Below are 25,284 nucleotides of genomic sequence, written 5' to 3' on the forward strand. Positions count from 1 at the left end.
TTCTGGACCTGTGATTTTTAATCATCCTTATCGTTCCTCTTTTATTTGTGTTTTCACTCTTTGGATCTATGTTAAATTTCTCAGAGTGCTACTTATTGGGGTTATGTTTTTCAGTGGTATAAATATACATTTTCAATGTCTATAATTCTTTGATCAATGATAGTTACTATAGAGAAGAAAACACCTGGGTTTAATTTTTCATGTTAAAAGTAAAAGCTAAGATGTAACTATCTGAAGATATGACAGAGAAAACAAGAGTGAAATAGGAAATTGTAAGAGGGTTATTTGAGGGAGTTGATCAGAAATAACCAGTTTGGGGATTAAATATAGACTCATTGTATCTGTGCAAAGATAGGATTTATTAGAGCATGTGTCTGGTAAATTATGTAGTTATTATGTAAGATCATAGACACTCATAGCATTCAGGAATTGGCTAAAAAATTCTTCCACTTTTCTCATTATATAAATGAATAAACTAAGCCACAAGGAGGTGAAGTGACTTACTCCGGGTTATGCCACTTGCATAAGGTGGTTCAGGACTACTCAATCCAATAGTTATTTGCACTATAACACTTTTTTTATTTTAAAAGAAAATATATAGATGTAGGTTAATAGGAAGAAATGCAAAGAGGCGGTTTTGTAAATGTTTTATAAATTTTGTTTTGAAACTATGCCAGACTCTGTCTTCATTTCCTAGCTGAAGAACTGGAGCCACGAGGGTATGAAAGAAGAGCAAGTCATGATCCACGTCAAGTCTGAAGCCTCTTCCTATTGATTGCCTTACCTGTCAGTAACTCAATAAGCAACATTACCTCTTTCAAGAATCAATGAACAGAAATGCTATGAGGAAACAAATTAAGAGAAATCTTCATTCCTGTAAGTATTCACAGGAAAGACTTTGTTGTTATTCTTTTATTTGTTAAAATAGGGAAAGTAAGAAGAATGATAATGTTCAATGTTTGCAAGAGTCCAGGTAAATTGAGGCCCATATATTATTGTAAAATAACAATCTTTGGAAAGATAAGTGTACCAACTAAGGAAAAACGCTATATGAATGAAGGTACTTATTGACCTAAATAAAAAGACCCAAAGCAACAGAATTAGAGGGGAAAGTCTAAGTAAATTGTGGTACACATGAGGATATTTTGTAGCTAATGAAAATATCCATTTCGTTAGGAATATAAGCATGAAACAACGCCCACTCTTCTGTGTCCTCACATCTCTACACTTGGCTCAGTCAGCTCCATAGACACTGAAATCAAGGTGAAGGCCAGGTAGACTCTTTTTTATGTTTTTTTTTTAATTGAGGTATAGTTGATGTCCAATATTATATAAGTTTCGGTTGTACAACATAGTGATTTATGATTTTTAAGGTTATATTCCATTTATATTTATTATAAAATATTGGCTATGTTCCTTGTGGTGTATAACCAGCTAGACTCTTACTTGGACACTGTGGAAAGACTGCTTCCAGGTTCATTTAAATTACTGACAGAATTCAGTATCTGCAGTTGTAGGCCTGAGGTTTTCATCTTCCTGCTGACTGTAGGTCAGGGTTTGCTGTCATCTCTAGAAGTTTCTTCCAGGTCCTTTCATGTGGCCCCTTCCATCTCAGCAGTGGAGAACCTCCCTTACATTGTTTCTCACTTTCTTTTTTGCTACCAACTAGAAAAAAACTTTGCTTTAATGAGGTTCATGTGATTAGGTGAGACCTACATGCTTAATCCCTCTACCTGAAGTTTAATGTCTGCAAAATCCCTCTTGCCACATAACCATGGAGATCAAACCAAGGGACAAACGCTGCCATGGGGTCAGCTTAGAAATCTACCTGCCATGCCATAGGTAGGGCTCACTCTCTAACTTCCTTTAGGTCTTTACTCAATTGTTAACTTTTCAGCAAATTTTTTCCTGGAATCTACCTAAAATTTCAACTTTTACTCTCACCCAAACTTCCACCTCCTTTGTCTTCTTCTTTAGTACTTACTATCTAATGTACAATGTATTTTACTTTTTTTGTATTGTTTGTTATCTGTCTCTTCCAGCACATGTTATCTCAGAGATCAGGAGCTTTGTGGTCCTTTGCTGTGGTTCTTACTCCTAGAATGGCTCATGGAACATAACAGATACTTAATAAACACACATTTAATGAGTAAATAAATGATAGAAACTTATATAGAGGGTATGATTACAATTATTTAAAATTTTGAATGCATGTAAAGATAATTAAAATAGTACTTTTAATATGGTTAGATTTTAATAACTTCAAAACCTATTTCCTAAACTTTGCACCACTCTTATATTGACATAACAAAGAGAAGGCCCCATAGAAGGAGCTGTTGTCTGGGGAATGGGAATTAGCCAAGTATGACATACCTCATGGGCAGACAGTTTTGAAGTAATGCTGAGGATTCAGCAGCTCATCATGTACAGAAAAACATGCTAGAAAGCACTGTGGTAAAGGAGAAAGAGCTTGGGAGATGGGATGGTGAAGACCTGGATTTGGGTTTCATTTCAAGTATTTGCTGGTTGTGTGACTTGAAAAGTCACTTAACCTCTCTGAACCTATTTCCTCACTACAGAAATGAGGGCAGTAACTACTTTCATCACTGGGCTGTCATGAGGATCATGTGAAATGCTAAGTATTACTTTATTTCATATCACCCAGCCTATTCACCCTGGTGATTGCCAGGAGAAAGTCTTCTCATGCTATATCAATTTCTCTTCTTCATCTAACTTGTGTGAGTTACAGAAAAGGACTTTCTTGATAGGGTAGGATGGTTTTCAATGAAAGGAATATCACCAAATTTAAAAAAATTAATAATTGTAACTAGCTTAAAATTAATCAAAAACAGAAATTCCTATGTAGATAACAAAATTTTTCTTTGTGCTTCAAAAGATCTCCTTGCATGCTCAAATTATTGGACCTTGAAATTGTTTCAATAATTGCATTCTATATAACAGGGGTTTGGATATCACATATTGGTCATTACCAGGTAGAATATTAAAATTTGAATCAGAAGTGGGAAAAATGTGTTTAAGTTCTGATTATAAGTTTCTCATTATTTGACCTTGAACTATTCATTTTACTTCTCCTGGCCTTCTGGTATATTCTGAGAATTCCTGCATGCATGAGCAAATGACTCTTCATGGAAAGATAAGTCCCATAGCAATAACAGTGATTCCATTTTAAGCATCTAGTATATTCCAGGTGCCATGCTATATTCTTTTTTTTATTATTGTTATTTCCCCCATACAATTTTTTTTCTACTGTACAGCATGGTGACCCACTTACACATACATGTATACATTCTTTTTTCTTACATTATCATGCTCCACTATAAGTGACTAGACATAGTTCTCAGTGCTACACAGCAGGATCTCATTGCTAATCCATTCCAAAAGCAATAGTTTGCATCTATTAACCCCAAGCACCCAATCCATTTCACTCTCTCCCCTCCCCCTCCCCCTTGGCAACCACAAGTCTATTCTCCAATTCCATGATTTTCTTTGTGTAAAGGTCCATTTGTGCCATATATTAGATTCCAGATATAGTGATATCATATGGTATTTGTCTTTCTCTTTCTGACTTACTTCACTCAGTATGAAAGTCTCTGGTTCCACACATATTGCTGCAAATGGCATTATTTTGTTCTTTTTATGGCTGAGTAGTATTCCATTGTGTATATATACCACATCTTCTTAATCCAATCATCTGTCAATGGACATTTGGGTTGTTTCCATGTCTTGGCTATTGTGAAAAGTGCTGCAATAAATGTGCAGATGCATGTGTCTTTTTTAAGGAGAGTTTTTCTTTACATATATTATCTAAAAAACTCAAAATGAGTTAATCAGCTGATAACATTGTATCCATTTTATGCACAAGAAAGCTGATGCTTAGAGAGATTAATAAATTCTTGAGAGTAGCACAACAAAATGCTAGAATTGATCTATTGCTATAATCTGTTAACATCATTTTGAGTTTGGATTATTCTTTTCAATACATTTACTTTCTGACCCAATTTTGTGTCAAGAGGATTTTGTTCACTATTCTCTGCCTTTATATAAGTCCTCAATTTTTAAAAAATTAACGAAAGTTTGTTTGTTCCTTGCTAAAACCCCAGTTTGTAGCACAACACCTGTTAGGTGGTAGGTGTTCAAAAAATCACTTTTGAATTAATGAACGAATAATGAATGAATGAATAAATAAATAATGTGTGGCTAAGACAAAGCCCTTTGTCATGTCTCCATTGACAAAGTAGTATTAGCTCTTTCATTTACAAATCCCCTAGACTTAGTTGTTAAAATGTCTTAATTTCTGTACTTTTATCTGCAATTATTAAAGGGAGACATTATGAAATATTTTGGTGTGGCCAGGCATAGTATATCTATGATTTTCCCCCAAATCTACCATTCTGATAATCTTATTTTACAAAAAGAAAAGCTTAAGATGTATCTCATATTTCACAAACACATTTGTTTTCTCATCTCCCTCTTCATAGAGTTCACAAATATTCAATTTTGTCATCTGACCCAGAAAACTACTTGGGATTGACATTAAGCACAATATATATACTTTTGTGGCACATTCCTTTGGGTGAGGCAAGATAGTATCTTCTATCCTAATTCTTAGATTTCCAGCAGATTTTTGAGACTACATTGGGGAAGTTCTCTTCACAATAGCAATAACCATTTATTGAAAAGTTGCATGCCTAAACACTGCACACACACACACACCTGGCCCATATTATCTAATTTAATTCCCCCAATATCTATGAAACAGGCATGCATATCTTAAGTTTACAAATAGGAAGCCCAGACTAAAAGAGCTAAATGTTTGCCCCCATCACCCATGTAATAAGTAGTAATCATGATTCAGAGCCAGGTCTTAAACTCCAATTGTTATTGGATTTAAGATTGTGATTTTAATGAATATATGTATTGCCTAGGATATAACTTTTCTAGGCCAGGAAACACATTTTAAAAATCCTAATATTTTCTTATGATAACTTCGCCTGTGTTTGGCTTCAATTTTCTTGTTTTATTTGGATTAGGCTAGGTTATACTGCAGTGACAATTATTTTAATGTTGCCCTTAGGTATCAAAATGGGTTTACATGATAGCAGTGATAGGAAGATCATGCTGGAAAGTCATGCATTGACAATTAACTAACTTTAAACTCAAAATGATACGTATCACTTCTGGTAACATGTCATAGACATGAACAAGCCAAACTTCAAGGGCTGGGAAATCATAACCTTTCATTTGTATCTGGAAGGAAAGAAGAAGCTCTCAGTGGATAGTGATAGTGTCTCCACAAATTCATGTATTTTCTGCCCTTTTTTAGAGCTGAAAATATTCTTTTTAACATATAGACAATACATGGATAGTGAAGTTCATTTTTCATTTAGAAATATACCATTATAGGGAGTTCCCATCGTGGCACAGCAGAAATGAATCCAACTAGGAACCATGAGGTTGCGGGTTCGACCCCTGACCTCGCTCAGTGGGTTGAGGATCCGGTGTTGCCGTGAGCTGTGGTGTAGGTCCCCTAGCCTGGGAACCTCCATATGCCGTGGGTGTGGCCCTCAAAAGACCAAAAAAAAAAAAAAAAGACAGAAAAAAATACCATTGTGTATTTTCACATAAAAATTATGCCATGAGTTCCACTAATTCCTTCTTAAATCTTGTCAAACTAAGTCTTTTTGGTGGTTCTTCACACTTACTATAAGAATCATGTCAATCTAATTATTATTTTCTGACCAGTTGGTCACCTTCATTGTTTTCCCATTTTATATATATCCTTTAAAACTCTGCATTCATTAGAGTTCTCTGTGCAGTTACATTGACCTCGTGAAACCATCCCCACTCTTCTTCAGCACTATGAAAACCTGCTGTTATAAAGTCATAATTTCAGTTTTGTGTGCCTGATGTTCCCATATATATATATATATATATTTTTTTTTTTTTTTGGAGATTAAAGGTGTTTTGAAAAGAAGGACATAAAATATTTATTCCTCCCCTACCTCTATTAACAAGCTATTGGAGATGTGCAAAATAAAGGAGATATTTTTTTTAAAGGAAGAAGCATTCAGGAAAGAGAAACCCAACACAGGGTAAAAGTGGTGAAGCGAAGTCATAAAATGACAGCTATGCGCAGATCTAGAGAGAAGGCAGTTCAGATAGCAGGAGGAGAATGGAAAATAGAAACTTGTGAGAAAGAAGCTCTCCTAGCAGTCTGTTAACATTTGACAAGTGAATATGTAATTGATCTGATGGAAAAAAACTAGGGATAGGTACATTGAAGACCACTCACATCAAAAGCAAACATAAAGACAAAGTAATCATTAACTCTAGGAAGAGTAATATGTTGTATAAAATGAAACTATACCTGTTATATTTGGCTATTCTTTACACAATGTTTTTATTTTTATTAAAGTATAGTTGATTTACAATGTTATGCCAATTTCTGCTGTACAACAAAGTAACTCAATCATATATATACATATATATATTATACATATATTATTTTTTATATTATTTTCCCTCATGGTCTATCCCAGGAGACTGGATAGAGTTCCTTGTGCTATAGACTGAGACCTTATTGTTTATCCATTCTAAATGTAATAATTTGCATCTACTAACTACAAACTCCCAGTTCCTCCCACTCCCTTCCCCAACCCCCTTGGCAACCACAATTCTGTTCTCTATGTCTGTGAATCTGTTTCTGTTTTGTACATAGGTTGATGTGTGACATGTTTTAGATTCCACATATCAGTGATATCATATCAGTGATATCATAACCCTAAGGTATTTGTCCTATTCCTTCTGACTGACTTAGTAAGAGAATCTCTAGGTGCAACCATGTTGTTGCAAATGGCATTATTTTATTCTTTTTTATGACTGAGTAGTATTCCATTGTATATGTGTACCACATCTTAATCCATTCATCCACTGAGTGAGACCAGGGTGGAAACCACATAATCCATTCATCTGTCAATGGACATTTAGGTTGTTTCCATGTCTTGGCTACTATGAATAGTGCTGCTATGAACATAGGGGTGAATGTATCTTTTTGACTTATAGTTTTGCCTGGATATATGCCCAGGAGTGGGATTGCTGGATCATATGGGCATATATCCAGGCAGAACTATAATTCATATAGTTCTACTTTTAGTTTTTGATGAGCCTCCATACTGTTTTCCAAATTGGTTGTACCAATTTACATTCCCACTAAATCTTTTCTCCACACCCTCTCCAGCATTTGTTATTTGTGGACTTATTAATTATAACCATTATGAACAGTATGAGATAGTACTTCATTGTAGTTTTGATTTACATTTCTCTAATAATTAGTGATGTTGAGTATCTTTTCACATGCCTACTGGCCATCTTGCTGTCTTCTTTGGAGAAATGTCTATTTAAGTCTTCTGCCCATTTTTCAATAGGGTTGTTTTTCTTACTGTTGCTGACTTGTATGAGTTGTTTATATATTTTGGACATTAAGCCCCTGTCAGTTGCATCATTTGCAACTATTTTTCCCATTCCATAGGTTGTCTTTTTTTTAATGTTTTCTTTGCTACACAAAATCATGTCAATTTGATTAGGTCCCATTTGTTTATTTATTTATTTTTATTTCTACTGCCCTGGGAGACTGACCTAAGAAAACATTTGTGTGGTTTACGTCAGAGAATGTTTTGCTTTTGTTCTCTTCTAGGAATTTTATGATGTCATGTATTATGCTTAAGTCTTTAAGCCATTTTGAGTTTATTTTTGTGTGTAGTGTGAGGGTGGGTTCTAGTTTTATTGATTTACATGCACCTGTTCAGGTTTCCCAGCACCACTTGCTTTGAAGAGATTATCTTTTTTCCCATTTTATATTCTTCCCTTCTTTGTCAAAGATTAATTGATTGTAGGGTTTTTCTCTGGGTTCTCTATTTTGTTCCATTTATCCATATGTCTGTTTTTGAACAAATACTATACTGTTTTGATTACTGTAGCTTTGTAATATTGTCTGGAGTCTGGGAGAGTTGTACCTTTTGCTCCCTCCCCCACGAGGATTGCTTTGGCAATTCAGGGTCTTTTGCCGTTCCATGTACATTTTTGGATTATTTGTTCTAGTTCTGTGAAAAATGTCATGGGTAATTTGATAAGAATCACATTAAATCTGTAGATTGCTTTGGGTAGTATGGCCATTTTAACAATATTAATTCTTCTAATCCAGGGGCATGGGATATCTTTCAATTTCTTTGAATCCTTTGTAACTTCCTTTATTAATATTTTATAGTTCTCAGCATGTAAGTCTTTCACCTTCTTGGTCAGGTTTTTTTTCTTAGTCTTTTTTGTTGTTGTTTGATTTTAAAAGGTATTTTTCTAATATTTCATTATTAGTGTATAGAAATGCAACTAATTTCTGAATTTTAATCTTGAATCTTGCTACTTTGCTGAATTTGTTTATCAATTTGAATAGTCTTTTTGTGGAGTCCTTAGGATTTTCTATATAGAGCATCATATCAGATGCATACAGTAACAATTTTTTTTTTGGGTATTTTCAGGGCCACACCTGCAGCACATGGAAGTTCCCAGGCTAGGAGTCCAACTGGAGCTGTAGCTGCTGGCCTATGCCACAGCCACAACAACTCAGGATCCAAGCCACACCTGCAACCTACACCATAGCAATGCTGGATCCTTAACCCACTGAGTGAGGCCAGGGATCAAACCCACTACCATGTGGTTCCTACTCGGATTTGTTTCTGCTGTGCCATGACGGGAACTCCCATACAGTGACAGTTTTACCTCTTCTCTCCCAATTTGGATACTTTTTATTTTTCTTTTTTGAGTCTGATTGCTATGGCTAGGACTTCTAATAATATATTGATAGAAGTGCTGAGAATGGGAATCCTTGTCTTGTTTCAGATTTTAGCAAGAAGGCTTTCAGCTTTTCTCCATTGAGTATTATATTGGCTGTGGGTTTATCATAAATGGCTTTTATTATGTTGAGATATGTTCCTTCTATACCCACTTTGATAAGAATTTTTATCATGAATGAATAAAAACTCTTGAAACTTGGACTCATGAAAGCATTTGAATTTTGACAGATGCTTTTTCTGCATCTCTTGAGATGATCATGTGGTTTTAGACTTTTCCTTTGTTAATGTGGTATAGTCCATTGATTGATATGCATATGTTGAGCCATTCTTGTTAACTTGGGATGAATCCTACTTGGTCATGGTGCATGATCTTTTTTATGTGTTGTTGAATTTGATTGACTAAAATTTTGCTGAGAATTTTTGCATCTACATTCATCAAAGATATTGGCCTATAATTTTATTTTTGGTAGTATCTTTAGTATTATGGTGATGGTGGCTTCATAGAATGTCTTTGGGAATGTTCTTCAGTATTTTGGAAGAGTTTAAGAAGGATGGATATAAGGTCTTCTTTGTATGTTTGGTAGAATTCACCTGTGAAGAAATCTGGTCCCGGACTTTCGTTTGTAGGAAGTTTTATTTGTGTGTGTGTGTGTGTGTGTGTTATGGGTGGATGTACCCATAGAAAATGGAAGTTCTCAGGCTAGGGGTCTAACTGGAGCTGCAGCTGCCAGCCTAAGCCACAACTACAGCAATGCAGGATCCAAGATCTATCTGCAACCTACACTGCAGCTCATGGCAATGGTGGATCCTTAATCCACTGAGTGAGGCCAGGGATTGAAACAGCATCCTCATGGATGCTAGTTGGGTTAATTACCACTGAGCAATAACAGAAACTCCTGTGAGTTTTTTTTTAATTACATATTCAATAATTAAATTAAATTTATTCAGTTTTGATGGGCTGCATGTTTCTAGAAAGTTGTCCATTTCTTATAAATTATCAAATTTGTTGGCATATAATTATTTATAGTATCCTCTTATGGTTCTTTGTATTTTTGCCATATCTGTTGAGATTTCTTCTTTTTCATTTCTTATTTTGTTTGTTTGGGTTCTCACTCTTTTCTTCTTGGTGAGCCTGGCCAAAGGTTTGTCAATTTTGTTTAGTTTTGTGCCTTAGTACGTGATTGTTCCATATGCACTTGAAAAGAATATATATTCTGGGTTTCTTTTTAAATGTAATGTCCTGAAAAATTCAATTAAATCTAACTGTTCTATTGTGTAATTTAGGATCTCTGTTGCCTTTTTGATTTTCTGTATAGATCAGTCCCATTAATGTGAGTGGTGTGTTAAAGTTTCCTACTATTATTGTATTCCCATCAATTTCTCCTTTTAAATCTGTTAGTATTTATTGTATGTGTTTGGGTACTACTATATTAGGGACATATATATTGATGAGTGTAATATCCTCTTCTTGAATTGATCCTTTTATCATTAATTAGTGTCCCTCTTTATTTTTCTTTATGGCCTTTGTTTTAAAGTCTATTTTGTCTTATATGAGTATTGTGACTCCCACTTTCTTGTCATTTCCATTTATATGAAATATTTTTTCCCATTCCCTCACTCTCAATCTATATGTGTCCTTTGTCCTAAGGGTTGTCTCTTATGGCAGCATATTGTAGGCTCTTATTTTTTAATCCAGTCTGCCACTCTGTGTCTTGTGATTGGAGCATTCAATTCATTGACATTTATGATAATTATTGATAACTATGTATTAAACCTTGTTTTCCAGTTGATTCTCTATTTCTGCTTTCTTTTTCTTTTTGTAGTTTGATGATTTCCTTTTACTTTATGCTTCTATCTTCTTCTTTTTGGTTTTTGTGAATTATGGTTTGTTTTCAATTTGTGGTTGCCCTATTTTTCAAGTATTAACCCCTTCCTGTATCTGCTTGTTTTAGACTGATAGTCATAGAGGCTCAAACACCTAGAAAAAATAATCTAGGTTTTCTTACTCGCCTTCACCATATATTTTATGATTTTAAAGTCCTTTTCTACTTCTTCATGTTCATCCTTTTGCTGTTCTTTGTGTTCATCATTGCTTTCACAAATAGATTTTTCTCATTTTGATCTGTGTACTGGCTTATTTAAACGATTACTTTCCAAATGTTATTTCCTCCATCCTATATCTTCTTACTTCTTTCTTATTTAGAGGAAACCTTTAAATATTTCTTTTAGAACAGGTTTACTATTGCTGTATGCTTTTAATTTTTGCTTGTATGAGAAATTATTTATTTCTCTTTCTATTCTAAATGATAATCTTGCTGGGTAAAGAATTTTAGTTGGCAAATTTTTCCCTTTTAGGACTTTGAATATATCTTATATATATACAGGCCACTATCTTCTGGCCTGTAGTGTTTCTGTAGAGAAATCAGCTGATAGACTTATGGGGAATTCCCTTGTAATTAACTCTTTTTCTCTTGCTGCCTTTAGTATCCTGTCCTTATCTTTATAACTTCTGCCATTTTTTTGTCTTTTTTTTTTTTTTGCCATTTCTTGGGCTGCTTCCACAGCATATGGAGGTTCCCAGGCTAGGGGTCCAGTCGGAGCTGTAGCCACTGGCCTATGCCAGAGCCACAGCAATGCAGGGATCTTATCTGCATCTGCAACCTACACCACAGCTCATGGCAACACCAGATCCCTAACCCACTGAGTAAGGCCAGGGATCAGACCCACAACCTCATGGTTCCTAGTTGGATTTGTTAACCACTGAGCCACAACGGGAACTCCACTTTTGCCATTTTTATTGTAATATGTCCTGGTGTAAGTCTGTTTGGGTTCATCTTGTTTGGGACTCTCTGTGCCTCCTATATCTAGATATCTGTTTCCTTATTTAGATTTGTAAAGTTTTCAGCCATAATTTCTTCAAATATTTTTTCAATCTCCATATCTCTTTCTCTTCTTTCCAGGATCCCTATTATGTGTAGGTTGGCGTGGTTTATATTATTCCACAAATCTCTTATTTTCCTTTCATTTTTTGTATTTGGTTTTCTGTCTACTGTCCTGATTGTGTGATTTCCATTATTCTATCTTCCAAGTCACTTATTCATTATTTTACATTATTCATTCTGCCTTTAAATTCCTTTAGCTCAGCTTTTGCCTCATCAAATGAATTTTCTTTCTTTCTTTCTTTCTTTTATGGCTGCACCCATAGCATATGAAAGTTCCCAGGCAAGGGATTGAATCTGAGCTGCAGCTTTGACCTAAGCCACAGCTGTGATAATACTGGATCCGTTAATCTACTAGGCTAAGTCAGGGATCAAACTATGCCTCCACAGCAACCAAAGCCCCTCCAGTTATATTCTTAGCCTACTGCACCACAGTGAGACCTCCTCAGCAAATGAATTTTCTAGTTTTTCTTGGATTTTCCCTAGTTTCCAGTTCCTTATTAAAGTAATCTGCATTACTTTTTTTTTTTTTTTTGTCTTTTGTCTTTTGTCTTTTTGTCTTTTTGTTGTTGTTGTTGTTGTTGTTGCTATCTCTTGGGCCGCTTCTGCGGCATATGGAGGTTCCCAGGCTAGGGGTTGAATCGGAGCTGTAGCCCCGGCCTACGCCAGAGCCACAGCAACGTGGGATCCGAGCCGAGTCTGCAACCTACACCACAGCTCACGGCAACGCCGGATCGTTAACCCACTGAGCAAGGGCAGGGACCGAACCCACGACCTCATGGTTCCTAGTCGGATTTGTTAACCACTGCACCACGACGGGAACTCCTTTTTTTTTTTTTTTTTTTTTTTTTTTTTTGTCTTTTGTCTTTTTGTCTTTTTGTTGTTGTTGTTGCATTTTGCATTACTATTGATAACCATTCTTAAGTCCTTCAGTATTTTTATTACCTCCTTTTTAAACTTGGTTTCTGTTAGACTGTAGAAGTCTGTTTCCTTGTTTGCTTCTTCAGGGGAATCCTCCTGTTCTTTTAACTGGAAATGGTCCCTGTGCTTTTTCATTTTGTTTATATTTTTCTTACTCTTTGAGTTCAGGGAAAACAATTATCTAGTCTTGGAGGGCTATTTATATGCAAGAGTGTCCTGGGGTAGCTTGCTTATTATTTTCTGAGCGTGGAAGCTGCTTTTGATTTGGATGCCTGCTGTCTCTTTCCTCACTGTGTCCAGGCCATTATCCTCTTGATGGAGGTGTGCAGGTACATGGCCTGCACATGCTTCCAGGGATTTGAGGGCAATGGTGGTGCCTGAATGCAGCACCTGGTCACCAGGCCCTGGGCAGTGGTGCCAACCCATGGCAGGGGTGGTAGACTGCTCCTGTTGGAGTGCCCTTGGCAATGGCAGTGACCCTCAGGGATGATGGGGCAATTCCCAGGGTCCTTGGCAGTGGCAATAGTGGAGTGTGGGGGCAATGGGCAGTGCTTGGTTGCAGAACCCTCCATTGCATCAATTCCTGGGGTGAATAGGTCCTGTTCTTGGGACCCTAAGTGGTATCAGGCCAAACCCACCTCTGGAGTTGGAGATGGCTGTGATGGTTTGCACTTGCCCTCACAAGATGTGCCTTACTGTATAAGAGCCAGCATGTGTGCACTGATAAAGAAGTTCCACCACCTCCCTCCCTTCCCACGAGTCCTGTCTCCCACTTCCCAACAATGGCACCTTGTTTCTCTGGGTTGTCCAGACCTCCTCCTGTGCTCCCTCAGCTGAGGTGCACTGCTCCCTAGCCACCTCAGGCTGTTCCCACACAGCCAACACTAGTCCTCTCCCCAGGACTGATCTCTGAATCCAGAGCCTCAGTACCCAGTCCCTGCTCCAGTGTCTCAGGCTGTGGTGCTTCAGGCAGTAGTACCGATGGTCTGTGCAGTTCTCTCTCTGCTTTGCCTTCCTCAGATTGGCTGCTGTGCTCTTCTCTGAGGCTTCGTAGCTCCTCCTCCATCCCAGTGGCTCTCCCCATCAGTTAGGTTGCCTCCCAGGTTGTGGATTCCTTTCCTTTTTCACAGCTCCCTCTCAGGAATATTAGTCTCATCCTGATTCCTTTTTCCTTCTCTATCTCTTTTTTTCCTTTTGTTCTACCCAATTATGTAGATGTTTTCTTGCCCTTTTTGGCAGTCTGAGTTCTTCTGCTAGCATTCAATAGATATTCTTTGAGAACTATTCTACACATAGATGTGGGGTTTTTATTTTTTATGCATTTGTGGGAGAAGGTGAGCTCCATGTCCTACTCCTCTGCTATCTTAATCCCAGATCATCTATGATATTTAAATAATAACTTAAATACAGTTATTCATTAAACAGAGTTAGATAAGTTAGATATAGCTATGTTAACTTATTTTCAAATATTTCCCATCTTGCTTGTATTCTGCAATGAGACTTTGCCTCTCTCCCCATCAAGAAGTGGAATTGATTTCTCCTCCCCAAGAGGGTAGGCTTGCCCTGTTACTTACTTTGGCTAATACACTGAGATGGAAGCAAATGCTGAAACCTTGTGAGGCTGGACTTTATGAGATCATGTAGCTTCCATTTCCAAGCTTTTGGAATGCTTTCTCTTGGAATGCTGCCTTGAGACCACCAGGTTCTGAGGAAGCCCAAGTGAGGCATGTGGAGGCATGTGAGCCCAAGTAAGGAGCTCTCAGTGAAAGCCCAGCTAAGTACAGCTCCTGGCCAGTCCACCAGCTGAATATAGTTACACAAGTGAAGCCAGGTAAAACCAGCAGAACTCTCCAACTAATGCAAAAAAAAATGATAAATCATTATTCCCTTAAGTCACTAATTTTGGTGTGATTTGCTATCTCCAAATAGAGAGCAAAAACAGTATCTTTATTTGGCAGAAAGGAGAGGTGGAGTGATATAAAAGAGCTAAATCATCAACTAAAATACCAGGAAATTAAGAAATAATATCCTTTAAAGAGAAATCAAGAAGAAGAGCACTAGGAGTATATTGTGAGAGATGTGGAGATAGATGCCGAAAGAAACAATTCAAGTGTTTTAAGTTGTTGCCTGGGGCCAGACCATGGGGTGGACCAGGGGAATGCAATTTTTCACTATAGACCTCTTAGTAGTATTTGATTTTTAAATGTGAACATGAATTGCTTTGATAAAAATGAAATTTGTATATTTTTAAATTGTCCCTGGGATATATCATCATGTGAAGCTGGGGCACGCGAAAGCCTCAGGGCCTGGCAGCTGAATGAGGAGACAGCTCTAATTTGGTCAATTTCTGTCTGTGGACCATCCTGCCCCTAAAGGTATAACTTCCCTCCCAGGCCTCCCTTTTCAGTTTCGGTTCTGAGCAACCCATTCAAAATGAGGATGTATTTTAACATACAGGCAAAGGCTTACAAGTAACTTAGAAGAAGAAAACAGAAACAAACCAGGAGGCAGCAGTGAACTGTCCTTTCATCTCCAGCTAATTTCTGTCAAGGCCCCTGTCTTTTTAGAAGATTGAGAAAAAAAGCCCACAAGCCCTTCAACTACTAACACCTAAAGTCAAAGAATAATATTTTTAAATCACAGACTCTGAGAACCTCTAAATAGCCCCAACTCTGTGCCATCTGATTGCTAGAAAAATATGTGTCACTCCTGCATGCTCTTTGGGGTCCCTCTTTGTTGGTGGTTGTATCATCTTTTCATAAATCTTAAAGAACTTGGGGTTCCTCCAGTAAAATACAAGTAGAAAGAGCTTTAGAAAATCTGCTTATTTGTACTTCCTCCATCCTTCCCTTTAGAATTCTTAATGCCATTCTTTGGCCTATTAAACGTGTTTGTTCAAGCCAGCCTTTATTTCTTAGAGCAACATAGTCTGTGACTTTGCCTACACAATTCTGACAACTCGACAGCTTGGTTGGTTCATGCTTTAAAAAAAATCAAAGCAGCTGTTTGGCAAAGTGTCTTGAATGCTTTTTTTTTTTTTTCTCATTTTTCAGCAAGCTGTTGTGGAATTATACCACTTCAACCCAATGGTCTCTCATTCCCCCAGATATCTCTCCTCTTTAACTGGCTTTCCTTTTTCTGTCCTATCCTTGCCCCAGCCCACAGCTTAACTTACCTTCAAAGAAAGCACCACAGGATTATGTTTTCTGGTTGAGCGAGTCCAATAATGAAGGTATTCTTGGGGAATGGATCACAGAATATTTGTATGGTCAGTTTCTATGCAAAAATGTTAAAATGGAAGAGCCGAGTGAAGCCCCTGCTGCTGCCTTCTCCATCCCTGCCAGTGTTAGTTACTGGGTCTAACACTAGCCAGTCTAGCCTCATCTCAGGTTGTGTCAGGCCCACCATCTCTAGGACTTGAAGTTGAATCTCATGTTCATAGACTGCTCTCTAACCTGCCAGGTACAACAACAACCAGAATAAATGCCAATTGCTGAGCATCTGCTATGGGTATAACATTAGACTGGCTACTTATTGCTAATCCTTTCACCAGTCCTGAATGTTAGGTATGCTTATGCCCATTTTACAGAGAAGCTTACTTGCTGGCCCAAGGACATATAACCAGCCACATATGGGGCAGTTTATCTTATGTATCTTTCTGACCACAAAACCTCAATCTTCTCTGTCACATTGCTCTGGATATTACTAGCCTTCTGGGCCCTACATACACATAATATTGTGTTGACTTAGAATAGGTCCAAAATAGCTTAGTTCTATCTTACATTGAATTTCTCTTTCTAAAGGAATGAGTTTCTCAACACCTCTCTCTTTCTAATGAATTAAGGCCCCTTGATGGTGACATTTGTCTGTATTTGGCCCATCCATTTAACTCTGTTCCTTGAACCCCTGGCAGTTTTGGAAGAGGCCAATCTAGATAATAGCCAGTTCCTTCAGCCCTGGTCTTGTCTGTCTCCCCTCCTGGCTACCTAAGAACTTTACCCTTAAAATACAAACATCTAAAAAAAAGGATGGATATTATATTCATTACTCATGCATGTCATCATGTCCTAAACACTGCACTGTCCTGTGCAGGGGACAAAAATCAAGCACAGATCCTGGCCTTGAGGAGCTACTGTCTGTTAGAGGCAGTTAAGAATTACAGATTTAAACCACTAGTGATAGTATTTGTAATTGGAAGCACCTATGTAGCTCTTACATGTGAAGGGCACTTTAAGAAGTTGTTTCTTCATCCTCACAATAGTTTGGTGACATAGATTCTATTGTTATTCTGTTGTACAAACAATGAAACTGTAACACATAGGTAAGATTATGAACCCAGGCAGTTTGGCTTTGGATCTGAGCTCTTAAGCACTACTGGGTTTAGTGAAGATGCTGCATGGGTTGCAGAAGAATCCAGATCACAGGAACTGAGAGGAAAGAGAAATACCCCTTGGCTACATAAAGTTCATAAGTCTCCCTGTAGGAGGCAGCCCTGAAGGATGTGTAATATCAGGCCATGAGGGATGAGTATGTAGGCTGGGAATTTCAGAGGGAGAGAATAGCAATCAGCTGGTTGTTCAAAGGGTCTTGTTGCTAAAGCCTCAACCTGCCTCCTGTCTAGGTTGTGACATGAGTCCTCAGCCTAGCACTGAAGGCCTGGCGGTGTGCATGACTGGGTCGTCCTTTTGTCCATCGGTCTAAATATGTCTTTGGAAAAATGCCTTTATCCCCCTTTAGCATGACTCCTGATTTCATCTTCTGATTTATGACTATCTCTGGGATGTAGAGTCCTCCCTGTAAGGATGTCAGAATAAAAGGTCCTTGAGTGAGAATTTGACCTAGGCAGGGGAGCAGATAACAGCTATCTCTGATGAGTGAATTCACTGCCCAGCCTAGGGAAATACTTTCAGTGTTGCTTCACCCCAATGGGGACAGATGGTAACAGGCTCTTTAACCTCTGTGCATTTCCCAAATGTGACATGTCTGCTCATCTTGTTGATGACTGAACTGAGAGGGTAGGGGAGAAGCCTGAGAATGGAATCCTTAATGCCCTGCACCCTTTGTCAGGTCCCATCTGCACCAAGAAAATGGCCACAGTAATGATGAATGTGTGGCCTGTCTCCCCCTGAGGGTGTGACTCAGAGAGAAACTTGGGGTGAATGTAATCCCCACACCACATAGCAGTGCCTTTGACCACAGCAGAAATTGCTGCAGAGGCTTCTAGGTTTTCTTAATCCTAATTTTAAATCCTTTTCAAATACAAATTTATTGACCATTTAGCATCATTTTGACTGAACTTTTTATTCACATCATCTGATTCCTCCTCTCCAGATGGGTCCTCATGGGTGGCCTTCCCAGCTAATTGGAGCCATCATGGTTTCTTGTTGTTTTGGGGTTTTGCTGAGTTATTTGCCTGCTTCTGCCATTGAAAATGTACCTCTCTCTTCTCTTTCTGAAGGCTGAACTCCAGCCTCACTGTTTATATTCATTGGATTCCAAAATTATTAGTCGCTTGCCTTGGCAGATGATTTTTTAATATGAGTTTTCTCAAGAGATGCTTCCAGCAGCCTCAAGACAAGAAGACTCAAAGTCCTTTAACTTCACAAATGGGTTTTCTCTGTGTGTTTGTATTTACTTTCTTCATCCTATTTCTGTCGTATCTTGTACTTTGGTAAGGGTGAGACTCGCCTCCCTCTAAAAGGTCTGGGCATCCAGCTCAGGCAGGTAGACAGAGGGTGTGGGGTCCTGAGGGGAACAGAGTCCTTGTTTCTGTGGAGGAGTGGATAAGAATGGATAAGTCCTAATGTGAATAGGAGGAGAAAATGAACTGAATGAAAAAAGAGTGGGTGAGAAATATCCTGTGACACATTACTCCTCTAAGCTGGGAACACTATGTGCCAAACTTCTCCAATAGTTTTGAAGAGTTGACTTATTGAAGAATTCAACAAGATGGTCATTGGTAAGTAAGAAATCATTACTTACACTGGATGATTTATGTTCCCATGACTCGTGTTAGTCTAGATATGTTTTTCCCTCCTCTAAAGTCTTCACCATTTCCCTGCCTTTTTATATTCATAGGGTTGCTTTTGTATATCTTGTTCCTGAAATCTTCTAAGCCATTCCCCCCCCAGTGCACTGGATTCCAGGCAAAGAGCGTCTTTGAACTCCTGGTGATGTCACCTGATATTTGTCTGTGTGCTAGTTGAATTTGTGTGCAGCTTTGAATTCTCTTTCCAGAGAAGTAAAGTTGTGTGGCTCTTGCAGATTCACTTAATCTTCAGCAGCACATAAATGATCCCTTCATTCTAAAGTCCACATGGTTGATTTGGCAATTTCTATAGATCTGTCTCTCATGGGTTTGCTTTTGTCTGCTCCTTCCTTTTCTGTTAATTCATTATTTCATGAGATTTCACTCCATCTTATTTATCATCCCCAATTCAGGCCACTTCTTATTCTTCTCTTCAGATTTAAAGCTTTACAGCCCAGCCTCCAAGAGCCTGCAGTTTTATCTTTTCTTATTGCACATCATCCTCCCTCTTGTTAACTGAAGCCAAGACTAGGAATGATGTAATTCCACATTCCATTGGTCAGATGTAGGGATGGCTTTATAGGGATTCTTTCTCTGAAGACCTCATTCCATAAGAACTAAGGTAACCTAAAAGAGGGAAAGAATTGCAGGTCACTGGCTAGACTGAGAACTTGTCTGCTGAAGATCTTCATGTTCATTAGTTTGGTTAGGAAATATGTCTTTTAGAATTCTGTGCAGACGACTTTTGTTTATGCGGGTGTGTTTTCTTTCTTCCTTCCTTCCTCTTTTTTTTTTTTTTTTTTTTTTTTTTTTTTTGCTTTTTAGGGCCACACCTGCATCATATGGAAATTCCCTAGGTAGGGGTCAAATCAGAGTTAAAGCTGCTGCCAACCTACACAACAGCCACAGCAACATGGGATCAGAGCCACTTCTGCAACCTACACCACAGCTCACGGCAATGCTGGATCCTTAACCCACTCAGCCAGGCCAGGGATTGAACTCTCATCCTCATGGTTACTAGCAGGGCTCATTTCTGCTGAGCCACAATGGGAACTCCCCTTTTTTTTAATTACATGAACTCTTTTTTAAAATATATGAATATTTTGATAATAGCATACTGAAGGCTTTTAAAATATTTCAGGGTAATTTTATTTTAAAGGCTCTAAGTTTTTACTCATATCTCAAATTTGATAGTGTTATTTAAACTATATTTTTGTTTAAAAACTACACCTTTTTTTTTGGCCATGCCAATGGCATGCAGACATCCCAGGCCAGGATCAAACCTATGCCACAGCAGCGATCTGGGCTGTTGCAGTGACAGTGCTGAACCTGTTCAAAACAGGTTGCTAGTTAGGTGTTGGAAACTTTAACTGGAGTATCAAAATTAGAAAGATAAAAAACAACTATGTGAGAAGTTCTGGAAATCTCAAACCTCTCTATTTATAGTCTTTTCACCTCCCAATTCTTTTTTTTTTTTTTTTTTTTTTTTTAATGTCTGCACCTGCAGCATATGGATGTTCCTAGGCTAGGTGTCAAATCAGACCTATAGCTGTAGGCCTATGCCACAGCCACAGCAACGCCAGATCCATAACCCACTGAGCAAGACCAGGAATCAAACCTGCATCCTCATGGAGACAGCATCAGGTCCTTAACCTGGTGAACCATGAAGGGAACTCCTCATCTTTCTTTTTTTTTTTTCATTGCGTCCATAATGCTCTTTCTAAAATATAACCCAAACTTCCCTGATCATAAGCCTTTGGTGAGTTCTTTTAATTTCATGAATTAAGTCCAAATTCCAAGAATTGACAATGCAAAATCTCCACACTGGTTTTAGCATCCCTTATCCTCATATTTTTACTATTTCCTTTCCTCTTCTCTTTCTCCTTTCCCGTATCCCATCCTCCCTTGCTTCCTTTCCAAGTGTTTAACTTCCACAATACGCCAGACAAAGCTGTGAGACACAAAGGGGAATGAGTCATCCTCAATATTCCCATTCCATTCTTCTGCAAAGGTCTGCAGTACCTTGTACATACCCTGGTCCTTTTGTCTTCTCTCCACCGTGTTGCCACCACTCACTCCATCCCACTGTTACTTCACCTTAAGTGCCATCTCCACTACCATTTCCAAACTCTTCTCCTTCCTGAACACTTTACAATCTAGTGTGCCCTCTTTCTTTCTTCTTTCTGTTTTTCTTTCTTTCTTTTCCTTTCTTTCTTTCCTTTCTTTCTTCTTTCTTTCTTCCTTTATTCCTTTCTTTCTTTCTTCTTCCTTTCTTTCTTTCTTTTTTCAAGGCCACATCCATGGCAAATGGAAGTTCCCAGGCTCGGGGTTGAGTTGGTGCTGCAGCTGCCAGCATACACCATGGCCACAGCAACACCAGATCCATGCTGCATCTGCAACCTATACTGCAGCTCCACAGCAATGCTAGATACTTAACCCACTGAGTGAGGCCAGAGATCAAATCTGTATCCTCATGGGTACTGATAAGGATTTGTTACTATTGAGCCACAATGGGAACTCCTAGGATGCTCACCTTCTATGTGCTTCCTGTAGTATATTTTCCCTTAATTAAAAATTTTATTTTCTGATCACAAAAGCAGCACATACTAATTCTATAACACTTTAAGAATGGACATAAGTATAAAAATAAAATATAATACATGCAAAAGATATTCACTTGAGAATCCAGGTGTCCAGATTCTAGTCCTAGCTCTACCACTTAGGAGGTGAGGGACATTGAGCATAGCATTTATCCATTTTAGGCTTTATATTTTTCTCCTCTGCAAAATGGGAACTGACTACTGATCTGTGAGGACTATTCTGGTTGCAGAATTCAATACTTAATTTACTTATCTATAAATATGTATCGAGCATCTTGGCGCCACTGTTGGGCAGTGACATACTCTTCATTGCCACACCCAGAGCTTGGCTCAAAGTGGACCTTTCCACCATCTTGGGAGAACAAATGCATGCTTTGAGAGTTTCATAATTTTATTCTCCACAGACTCAACTTTTAATGACATTTAGGAATTATATCAAATTTACCCAACTTATTTAATGGTAAAACATGCTGGACTTGAATTTTACCATTAGATTTAGGGTTTTTTATCCTATGTCTTTACTCTTTTGCTTTCTTTTTTCCCCTTCTAAGTTCACAAAATATTGAAGTCTACCTACTCGAACAACATCATAAACTTCATTTTTTATTTTTATTTAAATAGCTTATAAATTCATGATTGCACTGGTGGCATATGGACATTCTCAAGCCAGGGATTGAATCCAAGCCACAGCTGTGACCTACACCGCAGCTGTGGCAATGCCAGATCCTTTAGCCCACTGTGCCACAGAGGGAACTTCCCGTAAACATTAAAAGATTTGGTTTGAAACCATTGTAAACCCATATGATGTATGAGCTTATATTTAATGCTGTCCTCCCTTCTGAAATTTGAAAACATTTTTTTTTTCAGTCTAGAACTCCATGATTTGAAGATTGGGGGGGTAAAGTCTCTGAGAGTTGTATGAATCTATAAGATTCATGCCAGCATTAACTAGATAATGGTGTAGATTTATAAATCCATATAGTACTTCAGAGTTTCTACATATTTTTTAGGAAGTCCTGTCATAACACAACTCTTCTTTCCTAAATATGATATCCAGGAAGCCCTTCAGTTGTTTGCTACATAATTACCCTTCAAAGCAGTCCCTCAGTCTTACAAAAGCAACGCATAGACATTTTGTTTCCTCTGTGCTTCCTGGCGTGAGTGGTGGGGTGGGGTGAAATTCGAAGGCTCCTCCTGGGACCGCCACTTGTCTGGGTGATGGTGGGCAAATGGCAAACCCCACCCCTGTGACTCGGTTTCCATCTCTTTAAATTGCCTTTCTTTCCCAATTGTAGCAATGATCAAATAAGACGGTATAGCAAAATCTTTTGAAAACCAAAAAGCCCCATCAGAGGTGGCAGGAGTAATTCTCTTAGATCCGTTCCCAGGGGTCATGGGAAAGCTGTCATATGCCCCCATCTCATGTAAAACATCTATTCTTTGATAAGGATGAAGAGTTTATATTTGGATTTAACCCTATGGTAATATTAACATGTAACCAGAACTTGGGCATTGATGGATTAATTGCTTTCATCTATTATTTCCTGTTTTTGGAAGTGTTTCTCTATGCTCCCTAGAAATGGATTAAAAATTACTGTTATAATTCTATCCTCATAGTTATGATTATAGTTCTATTCTGTTAGGAGTATAAACACATAAGCACCCCCATCATGAAGTCCCTCTTTAACATGCCAGTATAATATACTTTTATTCCAGAAGGATGGAAACACAAATGAACAAACATTTGGTATTGTTAAAATGTGAGAGAGTGTAAATCAGGGTACCACAGGAAATCAGTCACAGAAAATGTGAAAGGTAACCCACCCTCTTAATTGCTTTCTTATAATATAAAAATACATCACATATAACTGTCCCACCGTATCAAAATAGAAGCAAACCAATCCAAAGGAGAAACTGAGTTTTACGTTCTTCCCCTCCTCTCAATATATTTTATTGAGATATAGTTGACATGTAACATTGTATTAGTTTTAGATGTACAACATTATGACTTGATATACATTACAAAATGATCATCACAATAAGTTTAGCTACCACTCGTCATCTCACACGGTTACAAATTTTATTTTTGGGAAGGATGTGAACTTTCAAAATCTATTTTCTTTACATTTTCAAATATATAATACAGTATTGCTAACTCTAGCCGAGACTTATCTTCTGGTCTCTCCATACCATGTTAGATTATGCCTTCTCCTCCCTTCCAATGATTTTTTAACCAGAAGCTTCTGAGGCAAAACAACCATTTTCTGCTACTGTAGTAGATCCTCACCATAAACAGTTTACTTAAGTCAAATAGGTTGATGTATTTTGAGTTGCTAAATTTTCATTTGATTTTAAACATCTATGTATAAGCGCTCACATAATTTTTTCCATAGGTATTATCCTATTCATTTTTACAGATGGGATTCCAAAACCAAGCTCCAGAGAGGTCAAGCAATTTGCCCAAGGTTATGTAATGGTTGGAAAACTGAGTTGTTGATTTGTTCTCAAGCACCAAATCCCACACTTTTTATCCATGACATTCCCAATCATCCTTCCTCAGCTGTAAGTAGTAGCAACTTTTCTCTCATCAGTTCTCCTATAATTCTTCTTTCTGCACCATGTCGTTTCTCATGTTGCAGGATGCCTTTCTATCGGTGACTTGGAGGAAAGAATAAATAACACTCTACCTGGGAGTGGAGGGTGTTCTTCCACAGAAGGAACAGGAGAAAATGGTTTTAGGACGAGGCATGGGGAGTGCTTATTTGAACTATCCCATTGAGACCATTTTCACCAACTAGGTTTCCAAGTCCCCTGCTTATTTCCTGGCACATGGAACTTGTCTTTGGGACCGATGCTGTCCTTCATGAGGCTTCACGGGAAAGAAACAGACATTTCAAATCTTGTCACCTGACAGATCCAGGCCTCCTCCTAGAAAGAAAACAAAGGCAATTTATGTAGGAAGGAAAACCTGAGTCAGTTTGCTCTCTGACTAAAAGATGAGAGAATGCCAAACTGTAAATCCCAGGTAGACCTGTTTCTTCTCAGTTGAGAGGCAGCCTCCTGACTCACTCTGTGGGAGAAACAGACACTTTATGGAGGACAATTCTAACAGACCATTTCTCCTGGAGACTGCAGGCATTCCCCCTTCAGTTCTTACTTGACAATGCAGTCCTGATATGGGTTAGAGGAGAAGACACACATGGCTTTCTGGACCCTGTCACGACTCATTTCTCCTGGAGACTGCAGGCATTCCCCCTTCAGTTCTTACTTGACAACGCAGTCCTGATGTGGGTTAGAGGAGAAGACACACATGGCTTTCTGGACCCTGTCACGACTCGACCATGGATGCACGATTGTCTTGGTTTCTACCTTTCCAGACAATCAAATAGCTATGATTTTATGGGAATTAATGGGGTGTCAACGTGGCATCTAATAGGTATAACAGGGCAAATTGAATATATGCAGACCTGTGTGAGGGAGTTTATCTGGATAAATACATAGTAAGCTCTCACCATGGGTCAGGCACTGAGATGTTTACTTTTTAATCCATGTCTCTCTTTTAATTGGCACAACCACTCTCCTATGAGGCTGGTGGAATAAAGACTAACCTAGATCTGGCTTAACTCAAACCAGAACTGAATTGCTTTATTGCTGTCTGCAATTGAGCCTCCTAATCCATCTGAACCAGTTCCTGTGTGAGCCAGTTTTAAATACAGTGGATCCTCATGGAGCATTTTTCACTGGCAGATCCACTAATCTCTCTTGGTTTTACACTGGCTGTCAGCTGAGGGATGGGGGGTGGTTATTGGCTCATTTATTTTTCAGACTGGAATCTTCTACATCTCTGAAAAATGACTAGCCAGCTGGTACAATATGGTGGACTGGACAAAAAAGAGACAAAAGACTATTTGGAGTCAGACAAGAATTTG

General features: G+C 38.2%; 2 long non-coding RNA genes across 10 annotated transcripts in view; one reads left to right on the forward strand and one right to left on the reverse strand.

Moving 5' to 3' along the window:
• The window catches only part of LOC110256021, a 533,154-nt gene that overhangs the window by 400,701 nt on the left and 107,169 nt on the right, over positions 1–25,284 (forward strand). For 4 of the 8 annotated variants that reach the window (XR_002337162.1, XR_002337156.1, XR_002337163.1 and 1 more), the window contains one exon: positions 698–3,281. This is a non-coding gene — a long non-coding RNA (uncharacterized LOC110256021). Of the gene's footprint in view, positions 1–697; positions 3,282–25,284 lie in introns of those variants that run through there. The other 4 variants (XR_002337158.1, XR_002337157.1, XR_002337161.1 and 1 more) reach the window with 2 other exon arrangements.
• Positions 22,111–25,284, reverse strand: part of LOC110256022 — a 182,066-nt gene continuing 178,892 nt past the window's right edge. The window contains exons 4-5 of one of the 2 annotated variants that reach the window (XR_002337166.1): positions 24,513–24,637; positions 22,111–24,283 (exon numbers count right to left, since the gene is read on the reverse strand). This is a non-coding gene — a long non-coding RNA (uncharacterized LOC110256022). The remainder of the gene's footprint in view (positions 24,284–24,512; positions 24,638–25,284) is intronic. The other variant, XR_002337167.1, reaches the window with a different exon arrangement.

This window comes from Sus scrofa, chromosome 1, assembly GCF_000003025.6.
Source record: "Sus scrofa isolate TJ Tabasco breed Duroc chromosome 1, Sscrofa11.1, whole genome shotgun sequence".
Classification (NCBI taxonomy): domain Eukaryota; kingdom Metazoa; phylum Chordata; class Mammalia; order Artiodactyla; family Suidae; genus Sus; species Sus scrofa.